General features: G+C 41.2%; 1 long non-coding RNA gene across 1 annotated transcript in view; it reads right to left on the minus strand.

Annotated features, from left to right (window-relative positions):
* Positions 1–306: 306 nt before the first annotated feature.
* Positions 307–17,973, minus strand: part of LOC141413781 (uncharacterized) — a 34,324-nt gene continuing 16,657 nt past the window's right edge. The window contains exons 2-3 of the long non-coding RNA XR_012438665.1: positions 2,172–2,239; positions 307–980 (exon numbers count right to left, since the gene is read on the minus strand). This is a non-coding gene — a long non-coding RNA (uncharacterized lncRNA). The remainder of the gene's footprint in view (positions 981–2,171; positions 2,240–17,973) is intronic.

Consider the following 17,973-nt stretch of genomic DNA (forward strand, 5'->3'; position numbering starts at 1 on the left):
CTTGAAGGATGGGAACATCCTTCTGCCTCTGAGAACCTGGGATTACAGTTGTGGGTCACCACACCTGGTATAACTTGCTTATTCCTCAAAATGGCACCTTAGGAATTGTCCTGCTAGTATGTTATGATGTCTGATATTATCATACCTCAAGGTGATGTCATGTCTCCAGTAACATGACATCCATTCACTCAACTCAACATTCATTGAGCTTACTATGTTCTACATATTCTTCTAGGCATGGGAAGAAAAGCAGTTTTAAAAAACCACTTCTCCCAGGAGTTTACATTCAACTAAGAGAGAGCCAACAATAACTGAATAAACAATATATCAAATATCTACTAAATAAACAAATGTACCAGGTGTTAACACATGCTAGAAAGAAGAAAGAAAGCAGAGACAGAGGGGAGAGAGGAAGGGGGAAGGAGATGGATTTATTTTTGTATTGTGATTGCATTAGCCTTGCTTTCCAAGAAAGGGTTTCATTGGGTATACAACTAAAAACAGATCCCAGTGTATATTTTGGAATCACCAGTGCTAGTGGCTGAAGACTAATTTCCCTGCTGCTTCTTCCTCTAAGAAATACAATTAGTTTCCCATCTGCTATAACAAATGACCAAAAATGTAGTGGCTTAAAACAACAGAAATGTATTCTCTCATAGTTCTTTTTTCTTTCTTTTTGTTGTCTTTTTTTTTTGTATCCTAGGCTGGTCTCAAACTTGTGATTCTCTTGCCTCAGCTCCAAAGTGCTAGGATTATACATACCCAACATCTCTGACAGTTCTGGAGGCAGGAAGTCCAAAATCAGTATTGACGAGCCCAATCAGGATGTCAGCAGGGTCGCACTCCAGAGGCTAAGGAGAATTCTTTCTTGCCTCTTCCAGTTATTGTGACTGCCAGCAATCCCTGACTTGTGGCCACATCATTCCAATCTCTGCCTCCATGGTTACATTGCCTTTTCTGTGTCAAATTGCTGTCTTCCTCTGTCATACAAGGATATATATGATTATATACAGAGTGCACCCATGTTACTTGGGATAATCTTCCTTAAGCACATCTGCAAAGACCCTTCTTCATTTTGAAGTAACATTTATAGGTTCCAGGGATCAGGACCTGATATCTTCGGGGGTCATCATTCAACCTAATTTGTAATTTAACTACAAATTCAGAAATTCAGGGCTGGTGGTGTGGACCAAGTGATAGAGTACCTGCCTAGCAAGCATGAGGCCCTTAGTTCAAACCCCAGTACCACAAAGCAAAAAAAAAAAAAAAGAAAGAAAAGAAATTCAAAACTTCAAACCCAGAAAGGGAACTTAAGGTAATTATCTCTTTTGTACAAATGTTTCCATTATAATTAATTCATCATTTTTTTTTCTTATGAAATGGGTCGTCTTGCCCAGAAAACATGCATGGTAACAAGAAAGACGCTTGTTTTTAATCTTTCAGGAGTCATACTTTGGGGCAGAGTGAATCAATAAGTAAATGAAAAGCTTAAATGTGTTGCTCATGTTTGTATCATGGAGACAAAAACAACAGGCTGTCACTGTAGTTAGGGTTAACCATTCATCTACTCATTTGTTCAGCTAGTAAATATTTACTGTTGCTGTATAAAGTTGGGGTTAAGAGCTCAGGCCTGCACTGGGGAGGTGGGAGGGCGGGTGGTGTAGCTCAGTGGTAGACTGCTTGCCTACCTTGTGCAAGACTCTGAGTTTGATCTCCATCACTGCCAAAAAAATGTTTTAAAAAAGATCTCAGGTTAGGGAGTCATTCAAATCTGGGTTCAAATCCTCACCCCATCACTTACTAGCTGTGTAATAACTAGAAGACTCTTTAGCATCTTTGAAAATGGGGTTGGCTGAGGATTAAATGAGACACAAGGTGCATAAAGCCGTTTGCCTGGTACTTAAGAAAGTGGCCTATAACTGTGAGTTATTAGCATCTAATTCTGCGAGGAGTACAGCATAGGTAGCACAATGGGCCCCTACATTGAATGTCTTTCTGGGGGCAATAGAATGTAAGTTCTGTGAAAGCTGGAGCATGGTGTTTTATTCACTATTTTGTCCCCAGCATCTAGTGCCTGGCACATATTGTACTCAGTAACTGTATTTTGTATGTAAGTATATATGCAATGAAGTTTGCTAGTTTTACATGTGGAATATGACCCAAATACTTACCATTGCTATCACCACCATTCTCTGGGGCCCCCAATTCAAAGGAAGGAGCAAGTTCTGAATTGGTGTTGCTTTCATAGATGGGGATGAGGATAAAGGAAAAAGAGAAAAATCATGGTTCTTGGTCATTTTTATGAATAATGTAATACTATGAAAAGTTAGAACTATGGCTTGTTTAGTATGTTACTAAAAGAAAAAGCTAAAAAGGATTGAGAGAGCTAAAGAAAAAACAGGCCTTTTCTCAAATCCACTTCAGCTTCTGAGCTGACACTCAAGAGAGAAAGAGAAAAAAACACTTCTACCTACTCATGACGGGTCTAATCCCATCTCCAAATATTCCTCCCATTCACAGGAAAATGATTAGATTAGATATGAAATTGTTAAAGACAAAGATCCTACATTTTGCCTTGTTTTATCGGCTAACCAGGTCTTCGTATCTTTGACTGCAGCATATACTGTACACATTTTTAATATGTAAATTGCCTAGGTGTAGTGGGGACACATGTTGTAGATGCTCATTCACATATTCACTCAACAAACTTCTTTTGCATACTAACTTTGAGCCAGGCACTATGGTGGGAACTAGGGATTCCAAGTTTCCCTCAGGAGGATCCCAGCCTGGCTGGGGAGACAGACAAGTTAGCAAGTGATTTCAATACAGTATATAGGCATTGAAAGTATGGGGCAATGGAGGAGATCCCGCTTGGAGATCAGGGAAGGTTCCTTGGTAGATACATGAACTATGTCATGAAGAATGGATGCCTAGGTAGTTAGGCAGTGGAGGAAACATTTTAGGCTGAAGGACCACAAAATTCAAAATGAATGTCCAAATCAAAGTGATCCTGGAGCTGTTTCAGCCCACATTTTCTTATGTCCTCATTGATTCCCCCAACCAGTTCTGCATGCCTAGGACCCCGGCCTGAACTTCTCTTGCTCTGGCTCTATAAATCATGATCTGACATAGTGAAATGTGTTCTCTAGGCTGCAGGGTCCCCAGGTCAAGGTAATGGGTCACTAGCCAGCCAGTGCCTCAGTGGAGTGAGCCAGGGGCAGAGCATCAAATCTGTGGACCTCACTTCTCACACGAGTAACAGCAGGGCATGTGGTAAGGCACGTGATGTTTACGTTCAGAAACTGCAAAGCCACTAGCTCACAAAGTGTCATTACACCTGCAGGTGGAAGGTAATTTTCCTGTTACTCAAGGACTCCTGATCAGGCTTTGATTGGTTTGGGGGGAATTGCTTTATGACCCAGAGCCAGGCAGGCAGTGGTAGATAGGAGATGTGGTTTGGTGGGCAGAAGTTTACAAGGCAGGAAATTGCTTCAGTGGGCACAACCATTCAGAAGAAACACCTCTGGGAAAAGGAGACCCAGGCTCTCAGTAGGTCTGCCTTGACCACTTGTTTACATCAGCAACAACCTGTGTTCCCGGTTACACAATGTGGTAGCGTCACATTGAGTGGGGGATCTTTGCCCCTTGGAAGAATAAACACATTCCTCACTCTCAATGGGATTAGCAGACCCACAGACTTTCCAGCCACTCTCCTGGAGGCCTTAATGTCATAGGAAGGAGACTCTAAACATGATTAGCCATATGACCTAACTTCAAATTCAGATGAATTTTCCTATATGACAATAAAGGCTTAGATGAAGATACTCCAAATGTGAAGGATGGCAAAGAGTGGCAATCCTTTGTTGGGCAGTTGCCAAGGCCATGCCAGATTTTTCAGGAATAATCCAGTCACTGATTTCAGGGTCATTGGTCAGTTCTGGGGGACAGGGGACAGGGGTGTAGGTTGTTTGGATATGTTCCAAAGCTCACGTTTCCATTGTCCCACGAGTTTTACAATTCCTTAGCTGAGTTCTAGAGTCCAGAGGTTTCACTGCCTACAGCCATCCAATCTGCACACACCGTGGGGAAGAAAGATAAGGGGCAGTGGCCAGTGTCCAGAATGTGGGGGTCTGTCTGGCAAGTCCTTGGCAACCAGCAGCCCAGCACTATTCAGGAGGATCAAGGTCACACCCTGCATCCCCACTCTTCCCCACCTTATATGTAAACCCCATCGCAGTCTTGCAGTCTTGTCCCGGCTCTGGGTGAAATAAAACAACAAATTTCCTCATTTACAAGAGGGTGGTGCACACTTAGAGTCTGGTGTATGGTCTCTGCGGCAGTTGGGCAGATAGGGAGACTTGGAGGGAAATTTCATTTTATGTTGTCTTTTATCTCCATATGAGAGATCACAGACAATTCATTGCTACCCCTGACTTAGTCTGGACCTACTAACTGTATAATTATGATATTAGGCAGAATACCCAGAGACAGGAGCAGTCAGTACTTCTGACTTGTTTTGTTTGCTGCTCTGGAGACTACTGGTTTAATTCTGTCTCCCTCTTGCAAGTTCTAAGGGGGGGTGGTCTGAATTCTTTAGATAATTAGTCCGTTAAGTGTCTACTTTAGTTGTTTTCAGCTCCCCTTAGGATCCCATACTCACTGCCCAGCTCATTCTCTGTAAAGAACTCTGTGAAAAGATTCATTCATTCATTCATTCATTCAAGCAGGTCTCTTTATGTAGGCAGGCTGACCTTAAACTTCTGGGCTCAAGCAATCTTTCTGCCTCAGCCTCCCAAGTAGCTGGAGCTACAGGGTATACACCGCCATACCTAGCTTGCAAAGAGTTAGAGCCACTGCCCCAGACATTTTGGGGAATAGTTTCTCACCACCTGATCTCTAAAGCTTGCTAAATGGACCAGGAAAAGCTCAGTGGTAGAGGCACAGTCTTGCAGTTGTTAAGACTCAAGGAGGACTGTGTGGCCAGACCAACATAGAACAGACTGAGAGGAGTGGTCTGGGATCAAGGGCACGGGCCATGCAAGTGTGTCAGAGGCCTGTGTTGGGGTGGCACCTCTGAATATAGTACATGTGTTTGAGCCTGAGCTCCCAAGAGGCAAGAGGGGTACAGGGCAGTAGTAAGTCAGGGATAAAAGAAGCCATAGAAAAAATAGCTCATCTTCTTGAAGCATCAATTTTATTCAGAACTAAGAATTTTAACTATATTTCTATAGAAAAGCAAGTTAATAGATTATGGCAGAAAACACAAACTTTAAATGCATTTTAAGATAAAATATCAGTCTTCAAAGCAATTTCCTGTTTGCAGTGCTCTAAAGCCCTAAGTCCTCATCTCTGCCACCAGTGGCACTTCAGTAGAGTAGTTCCAGAAGTGCTGGCTTGTAGGAGCCACACAGAAAATTCTGTGCATGCCAGGCACTGTCTATACATGCTGTTAGGCCTTCATCCCACACTGCGACAGTACCCTTAACGCAACAGTGGCATTCTTTTGAGATGGCACCTTGCTATGTTTCTTAGTCTTGCCTCAGACACACAATCCTCTCCTGCCTCATCCTCCCGAGTGTGGAATTATAGGCATGAACCACTATACCTGACTACAACAATGGTATTAGTACAGCAACAGCCCCTCTCTCATCTGGGCTGACTTTTGGTCCCCAAGAGATCAATTTGCTCTCTTTTTCCTCACATGTTCTCAGGAACAAGTCCCGTGTACACTTCTATGTTGTTATTCTCTGTTCTCTGGACCAACAACAGTGTTTGGCACAGATGAGGCACTCAATAAACACGTGTTGCAATGAACTGAGCTACAGACAGATGCCTCCATCTCCTCCTTTCTTCTTCCTGAGGCAGAGGTGGTTCTGGTCTCAAGTTTATGAGACCAGAACCACCTCTGAACCAGAGTGGCCTGGACACAACTGACAAGTACAGCTCCAGTTGGCCGTGTGGGAAAAGTTTCACTTCTTTTAGTCCCAGCAGTAAAGGGCCAAACATTTCTTTTCCAAGTAGAAACAGTAGAAATGACTTTCATCTACATTTGGGGGAGGAGGAAATCCCAAGCAATAGAGAGCTTGAGAGTTAGCAGCTTTACTCTGAGGTCGAAGGTATCTATCTGGACCTGGGGCACATGGTGAGCTCTAAGTTCACTTTAGGAAAACTTTCTCAAGATCCCAGGCTTCCATTGTTCAAGTGGATTCCCTGGGATTCCCAGCACCTTCTCCCTCCTCTGATCTCCAAGCTTGTAAAGCTTTGCTGAGTCTCCCTGCTTCCAACATAAGCCCCTGAGAGTGGGGCTCACATTAATCTTTGCATTCCTAATGCCCAGTGAAGTCACTACACATAAGACACCCTCAACAAATATTTGCTGGTAATGAGATGACAGCATTCACTAGTCATAACACATATTTACGTTCTATGCAGTCCATTGGGCAGAGGGAGTCAATGATGAATGAGAGATAGTCTTGAGCTGGTACAGTCCTTGTTTAGCATGCACAAGACCCTAGGTTTTACCTGCAGTACCAGAAAAAAAAAAAAATCCCAGCACTAGGGAGGCTGAGGCAGGAGGATCATGAATTTGAGGCCAGCATACATAGTGAGACCCTGTCTCAAAAACAAAAACAAAAACTAAGTAAAGGTCTCTTTCATCAAAGAGAGCATAGCTTTGTAGGGAAGCTAACAGAGAAGACATGCACTGTAGTGGGCACTGCCCAATGCTCATTGTACAACTTCCATGACAGAGGTATGTCTGAAATAAAGAGGCAGGGCTCTCCAGACAGTATAGGTGCCACCTGCTCACCGAGGGTGAGCTCAGTCACAGAAGTGAGGACTCCCAAAGCCATCAAGATGGGCTCAACCTCCTGTAGCTAAAGCCATGGTGGGTAGAGGAAGGGTCACATTTGATGGTAGGTCTTCACAGTCATAGGAATGCCCAGAGTAGGTGGGCTGAAGGTGACCTCCTCATCACCCTGTAGGAAAGTGAGGCCCAGCTAACACCTGTTGGGACAGGTAACTCCCATTTGTCCATTGTCTTATGTTTGTAGAGGAGGAGCAGGGAGCTCTAGGAGTCACAACCAGGTGAACCTCCTTTCGGCACCACAAGCATTAGCACAGAGATAGGGCTGCTGTCCTGGGCAGGGTTTATAACTCTAGATTTCAAGGCCTTATCATAAACAAGTTCTTTCTCCATTGCAACGTGTCTGGGTAAGGGGAGTAGGAAGACAGGCAGTCTGGGACATGGGAATGGGATGGGGGTTAGAATCTAGTAGTAATGTGCATGGTAGAATGTTTCAGATGGAAGAGAGAAAAAGAGAGAGAGACAGAGACAGAAAGACAGAGGGGTGGAGTTGCTCCTGGCTAAATGTTGTATGGGACATTGAACTGGTTAATAATGCTTTACTTCTTGCCCCATTCCCATGGCCCAGACCTGAAAGGTAGTAAACATGCTTTGGTACATAGTGAAATTCTGGGGCCAACCCAGAAAGCCAGCTGTGGGAGCATTGTCTCAACCAGGATCCTGCTCTTTCTCCCCCGCCCCCAGGATTCCCTAGTGCATGTAGTCGGTTGTAGGTGGGAGGCCAGTGGAGGTGCCTTTAGTACCTAAAGCTCTTGGGCAGAAAATAGCAGAGATTTCTCTGAGAAATGGCAGATTGCCCACCCATGTTGCTTCAGTGGTGGAGGAGAGAAAAAGTGGGCCATGGTGTCTAAGGCAGGGAGGCCACTGGCATTGGTTGAGAGGGGACAGGAGACTGCAAGCAAGCAACCCTAAGGCAAAGTGATACCTGTCTGTGTCCCCCCAAAGGGCCCCAGTGATGCTTTGGATGCCTCTCTCTCCTTTTAGGTCTTTCTCTGACTCTCATTCTCACCTGATGCTCAAGGAAAGCAGCACACTCTACCATTTGCCCTGGGCCACTCCCATATAAACTACCCTGAAGAGGAGGGACAAATGTTCCTTCTACTGCAGGCTTGTCACCTGGACTTGGGCCTGGTCTGTGTCCTGCTCCTGGTGGGATTTCAGGTACAGCAGGAATTGGAAGATGCCCCTTAGAGGCCCCCCCAGGGTGTTCCTCCCTCCTCCTGCTTCTCTGGAGACATCAAACACCCCAGGCCTGGGCAGGCAGGCGGAGTTAACAAACACAGCTAGGCTTGGGTGAGGCTTTCAGGCCTCTTCTTCAGACTCCCAACCCCAGCCTAAGCAAATCCCCCTTACAACTTCAAAGCTAGTAGTTTGTTTGCTTGGCCACAGGGCAGCAACAATGCTTTCCCTTTTGACCTAAGAAAGCATCCCTGGCATCATTGCTGAAGGACTGCTGGCCAGGGGGCCAATCTAAGTATGGAACCCTGCTCCTGGGCTCTGCAGTGGTCATTCCTGCCAACCTGCACTGCTGATCTAAGGGGATACGTTTGGCAGGCTTGATAGGAACTGTGTTCCCACACCTAAGACTGGCCCAGTCAGACCTCAGGACAGATAGGACAGGCTCCCCAAACCCCCAAAGCAGAGTATGACTGGCCATGTTAATGTTCCTGGGGAATGGAGACCACTACACTGCAGGCTTGCTGCTTCCCTGACAGCTACCTGTTTGCAGGGACTTGTCAACACAAATGTGGCAGTGTGTATGCTTATCTGTGCCAGATGTATTTGTATCACATGCATGAGTATGCATAAGAATGTGCCTATCCCATTGATTCCAGACTCTAACACTCAGAGCTCTCAGATCTACATCCTTGACTCATATTCTGAACACAAATGTTTATGTTTGATCTAAAAGGAAGGGCCAGAGAATGATATGGAAAAGCAGTATAACCTTTTAGCTTGAGAGATGGAGAAGCCTGATTTAGAGCGGTAGCCTTACCCTTCAGTTTACTTTTTCCAGGTCAGTGATGATCCTTTCAGACCCTCACTTTGAAAAGTGGTCTCAGGCTATAGCATATAGCACCCGGTTAGACCCGTTAGAAGATTTTTGGATAATTTTTATTACGTTGATGTGAGTTTTCCCTAAAGAAGGGCCCCTGTGCATTTTCTAGCCCATGAAAAAAAATGATATTGAGAATATCCCAACTCTTTAGGAAGACTCAGTAGTGTAGGATGGGGGGAGGTCTGTGGACATGGAGGTCACTCAGAGCTGGGTTCATATCCTGACACTGCAACTTACTAAGCATATGATTCTGAGAACATTATTTAGTACTTTGAGTCTGTTTCTTCATTTCTAAAGGGCTAGAACCTTCTGGAAGATCCTGCTCTAAGAGAATAATGTTCTTGGTAATTATAGTAAGATAAAATCTTTTGGCAAAGAATAACTCTTGGACAGTAACCGAGGTCTGAGGCTATGGAGCTCACACAGATGACATCTACTGCAATTCCCTTCTCAGCTTAGAGAGATGGACAACATAGCATAGATGCTGGAGTGGGACAGTCTGGGGTCAATCCCACCCTGCCACTTTCAGCTTGTGACCTTCAGTAAGTACTAATCTCCTTGCCTCAGTTTCCTCATCTGTAAAACGAAGATCATAACAGCATCTACCACAAAGGACTGTGATTAGGATAAAATGAATTAACTATATAAAGTTCTTACAACAGGTGGCACAGAGTACCACATGAATGTGTGCAATTGCTATTACTGCATTGTCAATACTGGAAACACACTACGCTGTCCTTGTAAATAATGCTCAGGCAAAATTACAAGTACTTGGTGAATATAAGGGACATGTGTTAGATTGGGGAAATGTTTATTAGTTTGCAAGCATGGGTTTGTGAGAAGGGCAGGGGCAAGGGAGACAGAGGTGACTAGAATTTCAGTCTCAAAGACAGCCTGAAATTGATTTGTACTAGTCTAATAGCAAGGTGATGGCAACCTCACTAAACTAAGGGGTGTAAAGCTGAGCTGAGCAGGTCACTCTGATTGCTGCTGTGCCTTCCTATCCTGTGGATCTGCCATCATAAGTTAAGGTTTTTAAAAGTCATGAGATATTTGGTTTCATGTAAGGAACTCAATCTCAACTCTATAGTAAAAATCCCAAAACATCAATGTTCTCTAATTGGAGGATAGTGATTTATTCTGTCCTGGGACGACAGTTTTAATAACCTCACCTACTCCTGACAAAGCAGGTGTTTCCTGGTAACCTGCTGGCAGCCTCCAAACTATAGATGCTATCCCATTTGTCTCTATAACAGAGTGGATTTCTGTCCTGGTTGCTTTCCCAGGCCTCATCCTGACCTCCAGAGCTCAAAAGGGCTGCAGGAAAGGCTAAGGGAATGGAATTTTTTTTAAAAAAAAAAGCTACCGTGGCTTCTGGCCTGAATGATTAGGCAATGTAGGACAATTTCCCCTTTTGTTCCCTAAGTCTAGACAGGAGGCATGCTTTATTATACTTATAGATGTTGGATTATGAAGTAGGAAAACAAATGATTTGGCATATATAAATATATATATATATATATATATATATATTCCTGCCTTTGGGATTTTTTTCTATTTTAAAAGACAAATATTACATTTTCAGCAATTCAGTTCAAATGAAAAATATATGGGGGCTTAGTTATCCTAAACTGATCAGAAGTCCAAGTTGTACTATACTTGCTAAAAAGAAACTCTAGACTGTATTAATAAGTGTAACTGTGCCCAGATGTGACATAAGAGTCCCATATTATTTCTAATCAGACCACACCTTAAAGTCTGGGCATCACTTTCAAGAAGGACATTGACCAACTAGAAAACAAGGCTAGTAGAATGACCAGGATTGTGAGAAGTCTCACTCAACAATAACCATATATCTTAAAAACAGTCTCAGAGGAGAAGGCCTAAGAAGAACAAATACACACAGAGCTGTTATGCAGAGGAAAAACACACCCTTCTCCAGACCAGTGGACAGAAGGACTGGATCCACAGGAAAATTATTTCTTGTGAATGAACTGTACTCATCCCTGCAGCTGGTAAACACTGAGGGATGATTTGCAGTTACAGGGGTAAATAACTACCTTGAATGAGGGCAAGGAGGGTAAAATAAGATGCTATTCAACACTAAGAGTCTATGAATCTGTAAAAAAAAAAAAAATTAGGAGATTCCAAGATGGCGGCTAGAGGGAGGAAGCAGAAAGCGAGCCTCCTATAGTGAAATCTTGGAGAGACGCTGGAGACACACTTTTCAGGCATAATCACTGAGAAAAGGCATAACTTTGACCCCTCCACACCTCCAGCCTGCGCAGAGAATCTCCACTTCACGTTAAATGAGAAACGAGGAGGGCCCCAGGGCCGCCAGTGGCTGGCGCCCATACAGCTTGGGAAGACACAGACCAGGCCTGACAATGCGGGGGCAGTGTCACCTTTCCCAGTCCTTGGAAAGGGGAAAGCCTGTAGCAGAGGCTCCCGCACAGGAGAACTCTGAACAAACAAAGCCTGTGGGACCAGGTGAGTGCTAAGTTCACCCCAGAGACCTGCATAAATAATGCCGCCAGCTACAGCAGGCTGAGAGCAGCAGGCAGGCAAGCCACAGTTGCAGATACCACTCTCAGAACTGTCTCCAGACTCTTTTTTTTTTTCTTTTTCTCTCTACCTTTGATGAGAGAACAACCGAATTACACCTGCAAGCCGGAAAAACTTACTGAAACTGTATTGCATTTGAACTTGGGACACTTGGTGGGGCTTTTTTTTTTTTTTTGGTGTGTGTGTGTGTGAGTGTGTAGTTTTGTTCTACTTTATGCATCCCCTTTGATGAGACAACTACAGAACAACATCTGAGGCACCAACTCCAGGACTGGAGATTGAGACGGACACCCATATTATTAAGACTGAAACTGCATTGCATATAAACTTGGAAGTTTTTTTTTTTTAATTTTCTATTTTCCATTTTATTTTAATTCATTTTTATATATAGATATTTCTTTCATTTACTTAGTTTTTATTTTTTTTATCTTTGATTTTCAATCCTCTCTCTGTCTCTCTAAGGTCTGTTCAGCTTACTGTCGATTACTACACTAACACTCCCTGTTTATACCTTTGAAATTTTCTAGTCTGATACCTTGTTCTGCTTTCTCCCTCTTGTCTGTATATTTGTTTTCCCCTTTTCTTTAACTTCTTGCTTTCCATCTCAGCTCACCCTTCCATTCTAAATATTACCACTGTTATTATTACAAGCTAGAAAATACTTAATTGCACACAGTACAGGGACAGTAACAACACCAAAGACAATGACGAAAGACAGAAAAAACAGGGAAACCAGTTTCCCCACAGCAAAAAATTAGTACAGGAACCAGAGGGGAATGAAGAGAACAGAAACTCAGATCCAGACTCCAACAAAATGAAGATAAACTATGCCAAAGGACCCAATGAAGCCCACAAGAATAATTTAAAAAAAGACATACTACAAGTACTCAATGAGAATTTTATAGAGATGATACTGGATAGGGTCAACCAAAATGTACAGGAGACACTCAGGAAATTCCAAGACAACAAAAATAGAGAATTTGAAAAAACAAAAGAAGAAATAAAGGAAACCACAGAAGCACTGTCTAAACACCAAAGTGAAAGAGAGAACACAATGAATAAACGGATAAATGAACGCAGGACAAAAATAGACAACATTAAAGAGGAAAACTGCCAGGATATGGAAAACCTCAGAAAAAACAACGAAACAGAACTGCAAAACAAAATGGAAGGCCAATCCAGCAGAATAGAACAAACAAACAGAAGACAGAATCTCAGAACTTGAAGATGAAATGGTAATTAAAGGAAAAACTGAAGAACTATTAATTAAACAACTCAAGACCTGTGAAAAGAAAATGCAAGAACTCACTGACTCCATCAAAAGACCAAACTTGAGACTCATGGGCATCGAAGAAGGAGAAGAGGTGCAAGCGAAGGGAATGCGTAATATATTCAACAAAATAATAACGGAAAATTTCCCAAATCTAGAGAAAGATATTCCTATACAGATGCAAGAGTCCTCCAGGACACCAAACAGACCAGATCAAAATAGAACTACTCCACGACATATCATCATTAAAACAACAAGTTCAGAAACTAAGGAAAGAATATTGAAGGCTGTAAGAGAGAAAAAACAAGTAACATACAAAGGTAAACCCATCAAAATCACAGCAGACTTCTCAACAGAAACATTAAAAGCAAGAAGAGCGTGGGGTGAGATCTTCCGGGCACTGAATGAAAATAACTTCAACCCCAGGATACTCTACCCAGCAAAGCTATCATTCAAAATAGATGGAGCAATAAAAGTCTTCCATGATAAGCAGAAACTAAAACAATATGTGACCACAAAGCCACCATTACAAAAGATTCTGCAAGGGATTCTGCACACAGAAAGTGACACCCAACTTAACCATGAAAAGGCAGGCAGCACCAAACCACAGGAAAAGAAAAAGCAAGACAGTAGAGAGTAACATCAAGTTAGGTACACACAATCAAACCTTCAAACAACTAAGACAACTAAATGGCAGGAATCATCACATACCTATCAGTACTAACGCTTAATGTTAATGGACTTAATTCACCCATCAAAAGGCACCGCCTGACAAAATGGATTAAAAAAGAAGATCCAACAATTTGTTGCTTACAGGAGACTCATCTCACTGACAGAAATAAGCATAGGCTTAGGATGAAAGGCTGGAAGAAAATTTACCAAGCCAATGGCCCCCGAAAACAGGCAGGAGTAGCAATACTTATCTCTGACAAAGTAGACTTCAAACCTACATTGATCAAACGAGATAAAGAAGGACATTCCATATTAATAAAAGGGGAAATAGACCAAAAGGAAATAATAATCATCAATCTATATGCACCCAATGTCAACGTACCCAATTTCATCAAACATACCCTGAAAGACCTAAAAGCATATATAAATGCCAACACAGTGGTTGTGGGAGACTTTAACACCCCATTATCATCAATAGATAGGTCATCCAAACAAAAAATCAATAAAGAAATCCAAGATCTAAAATATGCAATAGATCAAATGGACCTAGTAGATGTCTACAGAACATTTCATCCAACCTCTACACAATATACATTCTTCTCAGCAGCCCATGGAACCTTCTCCAAAATAGATCATATCCTAGGGCACAAAGCAAGCCTCAGCAAACATAAGAAAATAGAAATAATACTGTGCATACTATCTGATCACAATGCAGTAAAAGTAGAACTCAACAACAAAAGTAAAGACAAAAAACATGCAAACAGCTGGAAACTAAATAACTCATTACTTAATGAAGAATGGATCATCGATGAAATAAAAGAGGAAATTAAAAAGTTCCTTGAAGTCAATGAAAATGAAAACACAACCTACCGGAACCTATGGGACACAGCAAAGGCAGTCCTGAGAGGAAAGTTTATAGCCATGAGTGCATATATTAAAAAGATTGAAAGATCCCAAATCAATGACCTAATGATACATCTCAAACTCCTAGAAAAACAAGAACAAGCAAATCCCAAAACAAATAGAAGGAGAGAAATAATAAAAATAAGAGCTGAAATCAACGAAATAGAAACCAAAAAAACCATACAAAGAATTAATGAAACAAAAAGTTGGTTCTTTGAAAAAATAAACAAGATCGATAGACCCCTGGCAAACCTGACTAAAATGAGGAGAGAAAAAACCCAAATTAGTAGAATTAGGAATGCAAAAGGGGAGATAACGACAAACACCATGGAAGTCCAGGAAATCATCAGAGACTACTTAGAGAACCTATATTCAAATAAATTTGAAAATCTAAAAGAAATGGACAGATTTCTAGACACATATGATCATCCAAAACTGAACCAAGAGGAAATTAACCACCTGAATAGACCTATAACACAAAATGAAATTGAAGCAGCAATCAAGAGTCTCCCCAAAAAGAAAAGTCCAGGACCTGATGGATTCTCTGCTGAATTCTACCAGACTTTTAAAGAAGAACTGATACCAACCCTCCTTAAACTGTTCCACGAAATAGAAAGGGAAGGAAAACTGCCAAACACATTTTATGAAGCCAGTATTACACTTATCCCCAAACCAGACAAAGACACCTCCAAAAAGGAGAACTATAGGCCAATCTCCTTAATGAACATTGATGCAAAAATCCTCAACAAAATAATGGCAAACCGAATTCAACAACACATCAAAAAGATTATTCACCACGACCAAGTAGGCTTCATCCCAGGGATGCAGGGGTGGTTCAACATACGAAAATCAATAAACGTAATAAACCACATTAACAGAAGCAAAGACAAAAACCACTTGATCATCTCAATAGATGCAGAAAAAGCCTTTGATAAGATCCAACATCATTTCATGATAAAAGCTCTAAGAAAACTAGGAATAGAAGGAAAGTTCCTCAACATTATAAAAGCTATATATGACAAACCTACAGCCAGCATTATACTTAACGGAGAAAAACTGAAACCATTCCCTCTAAAATCAGGAACCAGACAAGGATGCCCACTATCTCCACTCCTATTCAACATAGTACTGGAATTCCTAGCCAGAGCAATTAGGCAAGAAGAAGGAATAAAAGGAATACGAATAGGTAAAGAAACTGTCAAAATATCCCTATTTGCAGACGACATGATCCTATACCTTAAAGACCCAAAAAACTCTACTCATAAGCTTCTAGACATCATCAATAGCTATAGCAAGGTAGCAGGATATAAAATCAACATAGAAAAATCATTAGCATTTCTATACACTAACAATGAGCAAACGGAAAAAGAATGTATGAAAACAATTCCATTTACAATAGCCTCAAACAAAATCAAATATCTAGGTGTACACCTAACAAAAGATGTGAAAGACCTCTACAAGGAAAACTATATACTTCTGAAGAAAGAGATTGAGGAAGACTATAGAAAGTGGAGAGATCTCCCATGCTCATGGATTGGTAGAATCAACATAGTAAAAATGTCGATACTCCCAAAAGTAATCTACATGTTTAATGCAATTCCCATCAAAATTCCAATGACATTCATTAAAGAGATTGAAAAATCTACTGTTAAATTTATATGGAAACACAAGAAACCACGAATAGCCAAGGCAATACTCAGTCAAAAGAACAATGCAGGAGGTATCACAATACCTGACTTCAAACTATATTACAAAGCAGTAACAATAAAAACAGCATGGTACTGGCACAAAAACAGACATGAAGACCAGTGGAACAGAATAGAGGACCCAGATACGAAGCCACACAACTATAACCAACTTATCTTTGACAAAGGAGCTAAAAATATACGATGGAGAAATAGCAGCCTCTTCAACAAAAACTGTTGGGAAAACTGGTTAGCAGTCTGCAAAAAACTGAAACAAGATCCATGTATATCACCCTATACCAACATTAACTCAAAATGGATCAAGGATCTTAATATCAGACCCCAAACTCTTAAGTTGATACAGGAAAGAGTAGGACAAAAAAGGACTGGCAGAATGGCTCAAGGTGCAGGCCCTAATTTTAAGCCCCAGTACTGAAAAAAAAAAAAAAAAAAAGAAAGGGTAGATTTCATGTTGAGCTCTCAGTTTTCTTACCACAAGAAAATAAAAAAGATGTTGTATTACAGAGATGGTATCACAGATCGTTAGAGAAAAGATTTAATAAATTGATTGTCAATATGGGAAAATAAAATAAAATTAGATTTCTAGCTGGATGCAGTGGCTCATGCCTGTAATCCTAGCTATTTGGGAGGCTGAGATCTAGGGCTGTTAGCCAGGGCAAATAGTTCAAGGGACCCTATCTCCAAAATAACTAGCACAAAATGGACTGGTGTGGCTCAAGCAGTAGAGCGCCTGCTTTGCAAACGTGAAGCTCTAAACCCCAGTCCCACCACAAAATAAAAATAAGTATTTTATATACATATAAAATAAAATAAAATTGGATTCCTACCTCACATACCTTATGTACACAGATGGCTTATTTTGGTATGACAAAGCAAAAATTTCAAGCTCTTAAAAGAAAATATTGGAAAACAGTCCCCTTATAGTGGGGCAGGATTTCTTAAATAAGACCCAAAAAGCACAATCTCATAAAGGATAAATCTGGCTATAGTTAAATAAAAATTCAATATATTTATTATGAAATACATGCGCTACATTAAAATGGAAAAAGACACTATAAACAAACTTAAAAGTTAAACCACAGAGTGGAAGAAAATCTTTATAATGAATACTATTTTAAAAAGCGTAAGTTTCCTATTATGTAAGGAGTTCTAATAAGTCAATAAGAAAAAGTTCTACAACTTGACAGAAAAAATATGCAAGAATATGCAAAGGCAACCCATAGTAAAGAAAACTCAATGGCCAAAAAAATATATGTAAAAGTAGTTGATCTCATCAATATTTAGAGAAATGCAACTTAAAATCACATTAAGAAGGATTTCAAGGTAAAAGTAACATTGAGCACACTGCTATCTCATCCCAAAATTCACATGTTAGCAATTCTTTTTACAAAAATCATAAACTCACAAGAATTAAAGAGAATGGGGCCAGGTGCCAGTGGCTCATGCCTATAAACCTAGCTACATGGGAGGCTGAGATCTGGAGAATCGCAGTTCCAGGCCAGTGCAGGCAAATAGTTCTCAAGACCCCAACTCAAAAATAACCAAAGCAGAATGGACTGGAGGTGTGGCTCAAGCAGTAGAGCACCAGCTTTGTACAAAGTCCTGAGTGCAAACTCTAGTCCCACCAAAAAAAAGAGTTGAGAATGGGAGAAGGGGACCATAGCACCAAAATTTTGGAAACTAGAAGACAAGTAAATGGAAGACAATTGACTCAATAAACCCAAGAAAGCTGAATCCCGACCTAGAAGTGGGACAGTTGGAAAGTAACACATGTTGGCCTATCTCCAAACTCAGGCTGCTACAAAAAAAAAATATATGCTATGGACTGAGTGACTTAAGCAACAAACATTTCTCATAAAACTCAATAAAAAAGAACATACTTACTGACATACGTAATGACATGCATGAATCTCAAGAACATGTTTAACAAAAT

The sequence above is a fragment of the Castor canadensis genome, chromosome 11 (assembly GCF_047511655.1).
Source record: "Castor canadensis chromosome 11, mCasCan1.hap1v2, whole genome shotgun sequence".
NCBI lineage: Eukaryota > Metazoa > Chordata > Mammalia > Rodentia > Castoridae > Castor > Castor canadensis.